This window comes from Lathyrus oleraceus, chromosome 1, assembly GCF_024323335.1.
Source record: "Lathyrus oleraceus cultivar Zhongwan6 chromosome 1, CAAS_Psat_ZW6_1.0, whole genome shotgun sequence".
In the NCBI taxonomy this organism is placed as follows: domain Eukaryota; kingdom Viridiplantae; phylum Streptophyta; class Magnoliopsida; order Fabales; family Fabaceae; genus Lathyrus; species Lathyrus oleraceus.
Genome location: NC_066579.1, coordinates 31,693,968 through 31,700,037, shown reverse-complemented (window position 1 = coordinate 31,700,037; position 6,070 = coordinate 31,693,968).

The following is a 6,070-nucleotide window of genomic DNA, read 5'->3' as shown; positions in this document are numbered from 1 at the left end:
ATATAATATATATATATATATATATATATATATATATATATATATATATATATATATATATATATATATATATATATATAATATATATATATATATATATATATATATATATATATATATAATAATGTGTATTCTATAAAAAATGTAATATAACATTTTTATTATGTTATACTTATCTAATACAATTAAATATTTTATTTTGTGAGTAATATTGACTGAGTTATTTTAGTCAAACGATTTAATTTACATGCTTAGAGATATATTTTTTTTTAAAAATAACCATAATTTTTAAAATAAATTTTTAAATAACTATTTTTTTTTCAAACTAACCACATTTAAAAATAGATACGTCAAATGAATGGGCACATCCATTTACCATCAAGAGGAGGCGTCAAGGCCTAAGGCGCATGCATTGGAAGCCTTATGAGGAGGCGTCAATGCCTATGGCGCCTGCGTTGTGCCTCATGAGAAGACGTTAATGCCTATAACGCCTGCTTATTGCATATGATGTATGCGCCAATTCATCTGGCGCATACACCATTGTATTATTTTTTTAAATTTTTTTATTTATTTATATTTTATTTACGAAATAATAAAAAATAATGTAACTTTTTTTTATTCATGATATAATAAATGTTACATGGGATTAACAAAAATTTAATGACCGACCCGATCAAAACGTCCCCCTATTCCACATCCAGGTGCGTTAGTTTGTCTCCGAGGTCTCCCACGATTTTCGTGAGGTGTTTGGGGTCTTTGCGTGCTGACCTGATCGAGTGATGGCTAGTGTGAAGGTCCGACAGAAGTTCCAGCGGTATTTGGCAGATGTATCATCATTTGTTCCCAATATCCGGAGGGGGGGCTCTGGCCAACGACGCTTCCGTAATGGAGTTCGGTGCCCATGTCATCGTAGTTAGGTCGATGGGGTTGGGTGGATTGTGGACATCGAATCGTTTTGGAAATGAAGCAATGGTTGTGTGTTTTGATGATGGGATGTTTGAGTGGTCATTGGTGGGGGGCTACGATGAAGTGACCCATATGAATCATCTGAGCTATAGACAGTTGTGTGTCGCAACCTGAAAAATACAGTGTGCGAAAAAACAACCGGCGAAAGAAAATGACAGAAGAGTCGCCACCGTGCGTTATTCATCCCAAAGGAGGGAAAGGAAACGCTCGAAGTAAACCTGAAAAGAGGAAAGGAAAAGACAAGGTCTCGCAACCAAATCTTGGGTTCGGGAGTCGGTTATGCGAAGGGAAGGTATTAGCACCCCTACGCATCCGTAGTACTCTACGGGATCCACTTTTGTAGTTTTTGTCTAAAGGGTGTGGGTTTACCTAACGTGTTTATTTACTAAAAAGGTTAAGAGAAATGACTCGCGCGGATGTCGCATCCACTGCATACGTATCTCATCTGAATATGAGAATCAGAGTCTTCGTAGCTCGGCTGACCTATGAGTTGGGGGGATGTGTGCTCGCTAAGACATCGCGTCTTATGCCTACGTATCTCATCTGGAATGAGAATCAAAGCAAGCCGTAGTTCGGCTAACTACGGGGTTATGGATTGGGTTTTGGACGAACGACGTCACTACGCAATCTACCGGATGCTCGACCTTTGGAGACTTACTTGCCTGTAGTAGAAGGAGTAAACATGTTGCTTTGGGTTTTAGGGTTTGGGATGCTCGAGGGCAAACAGGCAGTCCTTGACGAAGGAACCGCGCTACATGTGGGGATATGAATACAAAACACAAAACATGTATCTCAAAGTAAAATGCCACCAAGAGGCTCAAACATTGCCTCCTATCGAGGTCTTCCAGCTAAGAAAGCGATAAAGTATGAGAAAGGGAAAAAATTACCACACGGATAAAGATCCGAAGCTATAGCAGTTAAAGGGGCAAGAAACCCTGAAATGTCTCCAGCTGGACCGTCAAAGGAAATCAGTCAACACGAATAATCAGAATAAAACTCCAGGGGGTATCCCACAAATAAAGTGGGAAACCACGCGAGTGTCTCTGCGAAAGCCATGTGAGCCCTCACAAAACTCGACAAAGGGTTAGAGCAGCAGGATGAAATCAAGAGAAAACAATGCCATGGAAACACAAGACAGGTTAGAATAAACAAAATAGGGTAACCCAGAGTTGCCCCTAAATCAAAATGTAACCACATGAATAATTCCATCAAAATTCACAAAAGGCTCACAAAAAGGTATCAAATTCACCCATAATACCTCATACATTTAGAGCATTCAAATAAAAGGCATAAAGATGATGGATATAGGGCAAACCTGATTGGGGAGCTTGATTGAAATTGAGTTGCACCCGTGAGGTTTACAAGTTGAGTTCCCTTCAGGGTTTGGAGGCTGCTCTGAGTTCTCTGTCAGGTCTTCTCTCACTATCTTTTTCCTCAGGGTTTTGTTCCAAGGAAACCTCAGAGTGTTTTACTTCTCCTCAAAATCCCCCTTTGTTCTGTCTTCTTTCTCTCACTATCTTTTTCCAGTGAATCTCCCAGTGTAACTCCAAGTGTAACTCCAAGTGTGTTTTCCTCTACTGAAACTTCAATATTTATAGACTGATTTTCGTGGGTAATGGGCTCAAATGAGGGAGACCCAAGTCCAAAATAATTTGTTATATTTTATTTATTTATTTTATTTATTTATTTAATTAATTAATTAATTAATTAATTAATTAAATTATTATTATTATTATTTTTTTTTTCGTTTATTTTTTTATTTTTTATTTTTTTTTGGGAAAAATGAAGGGTAAATTTTGGGGTATTACAGCTGCCCCTATTCAATCAACTGGAGACCCGGAAAGAAGATGGCAGCTGCTTTCGTACTTTCGAGGTATCAAGGGATTGAATACAATAAAAGCCCAAAAATTTGCACTGAAGTGAAGTGAAGTAACAATGTCTGTCAGAATCAGCAAAGAGGTGGTCTTGAAAGAAGAATTCGTCTGGTACGGTGAGAGTCAGTCTGAATATCGAAAAAGAATGTTAAACTGGATACCAAAATAAATGGTAACACAGAAATAACCATGGCTTGAATGCCACTCATCAGTCTGAATACTGGAAAGGATTTCGATCTGAACATCGGAAAATGGGCCTGAATGCCACAAGTCGCATCGACCTGAACGTCGGAACCTTCTTCGATCTGAACATCGGAAAATTGCCCTGAATGCCACTTCGATCTGAATATCGGAAAATTGGCCTGAATGCCACTTCGATCTGAATACCGGAAAACTGGCCTGAATGCCACAAGTTGCATCGACCTGAACGTCGGAAACTTCTTCGATCTGAACATCGGAACACTGGCCTGAATGCCACTTCGGTCTGGATACCGGAAAACTGGCCTGAATGCCACTTCGGTCTGGATACCGGAAAACTGGCCTGAATGCCACTTCGGTCTGGATACCGGAAAACTTCATGCCTGTCAGCATTGGCAGAAATAGGGAATGATAATAGAGGCGGCGCATGGGCCAATGACACTTGCTGGGGATAACAAAGGTAAGTCATGAACAATCTTCAGTCTGAGTACTGGAAACAACTTCTAGCTTATCACTTGGGATACCGAGAATGTTTTATGCTTACATGCGTATGTTTGAATTTTTCAATGGCGTAATGCTCCATGAAAATGGAAATGCTACGCGATTTGGAAGGATGCAATGCAATATGATTCTACATGCAGGGATGCGAAATGCTGGGTAGAATGCCAAGCCGAGGCAAGGGGATCTGCTGGGGAAATGATTATCATCCTCTGGGCTCTGGCCAGGCTGCTGGAGATACACACCATAATGAACTTTGTGGGGAGATGACTAGCCATGCGGTGTTCTGGCCATACCGAGACTCTGATCGGGGAAAGAATGGCATTGGAAGCCTGCTGCTGAGGAAAGCTACAATGGTTCTGGCAACCACGATTTGCGAGAGATGACTCAGCAGGGGGAGCAAACACTGATACGGTACCGAGGTTCTGCTTCAAGGAAAGAAACCATGGATCTGGCATTGGGATTATCGATCTGGCATCGAACTCTAAGGAGCAGCCACTTCTGCTGGGAAGATACAGTCTGGCACTGTCAACTCCGCTGGGGATATATAGTCTGACACTGTCAACTCTACTGGGGAGTGTATGTCTTGAAACAACCGCTTGGGGAAGTACGGTGGTGAGAAACTGCTGGGGATTGAAGAATCCAACACTCTGATCAGCTCTGCAGGGTCAAGACACTGAATTCGTCTGTTGGCGACTTCACTGGGGAAGATATTCACGACCATCTGCAGGAGATTTTAAGGAAATGCCCCGAGGGTATCTGTTCTGAATAGACGATCCAAAGCACTTAAAATTTACAGCAATTTTAAATGTTTATTAAGCTTGTACCTGTAAAGCCCTTATGTGTCATGATGCAATGTTTATCAAAAATTCGGACGTCATTTTTGCAAACAAAACAGTAAAATGAAAATGAAAACAGAGATATACTGAATAACATGATTTTATTGATTGAATGGCCTCTGAATAGGCATTTACATTAAGAAGCAATCCCTGGAAAGAGGTAATCGCACAATAGATAAAAACAGAAATTAATCTAATGGCAATGTGAAATGGATTTCTATTGGGTTCCAATTCTGCTATGACTTGCTCGTCTTCAAGATCCTCCAGATAATCAGCCTTCTGAAAGAGTGATTGGACTGTTTCCTATCCTTCAAAAATTTCTAGTCATTGGCACGAGATGAGATTTAGAACTACTCAGAACGCAGTCATTCGCTTAATCCCTAACTTTTGCCTGGATCGCCCTTTTCGGGTTTTCAATCCACCGGGATACCCATTTTTGCCTAAGTTGCCTTTTCAGGTTTTCAACTTACCGGGTGTACGATCTTTTCATTTTTAATCCCTAATTTTTGCCCGAACCTTTTCATTTTCTTGGTTCGTCGGGATGCCCATTTTTGCCTGGACTACTCTTTTTACTGTCCAGCGGGTCTATTTTATGCGAAGTATTTTTTAACTGCGTCTGAGTTCACAGGGGAAGTGAAGTTTTCACCATCCATAGTTGCAAGCATTAAGGCCCCACCATCAAAAACCTTGGTGACGATATACGGTCCATCATAGTTAGGAGTCCACTTGCCCCTGCGATCTGTCTGAGGAGGAAGGATCCTTTTCAACACTAAATCTCTGACTTGGAAACAACGAGGATGCACTTTCTGATCAAAGGCTCTCTTCATCCGACTCTGATACAATTGCCCATGACAAATGGCTGCCATTCGCTTCTCTTCGATAAGACTCAACTCATTGAACCTTGTCCGAATCCATTCAGCTTCGTCTAGCTTGACATCCAACAAGACTCTTAGGGAAGGAATCTCCACTTCAACAGGTAGGACTGCTTCCATACCATACACAAGGGAGTAAGGGGTTGCCCCGGTCGATGTACGTACTGAAGTGCGGTACCCATGCAAGGCGAAAGGTAGCATCTCATGCCAATCTCTGTACGTGACGAGCATCTTCTGCACAATCTTCTTTATGTTCTTATTTGCCGCCTCAACAGCGCCGTTCATCTTAGGGCGGTAAGGGGAAGAGTTGTGATGCTGAATGTTGAAGTTCTGACACAACTCCTTCATCATTTTGTTGTTGAGATTAGAACCATTATCAGTAATGATTCTTTCGGGAATCCCATAGCGACAAATGATTTCTTTCTTGATAAAACGGGCAATCACATGCTTGGTGACATTCACGAACGACGCTACTTCGACCCACTTGGTGAAATAGTCGATGGCAACAAGGATGAAGCGATGCCCATTGGAAGCAGTCGGCTCAATCTTTCCAATCATGTCAATGCCCCACATGGCAAACGGCCACGGCGAAGACATCACATTCAGAGGATTCGGCGGTACATGCACCTTATCAGCATAAATCTGGCATTTATGACACTTCCGAGCATACTTGTAGCAATCTGACTCCATGGTCATCCAATAATAACCCGCCCTCAACAATTTCTTAGCCATTGCATGTCCGCCGGCATGAGTACCGAAGGAACCTTCATGAACTTCCTGCATTAACATGTCCATCTCGTGTCTGTCCACGCATCTGAGCAAA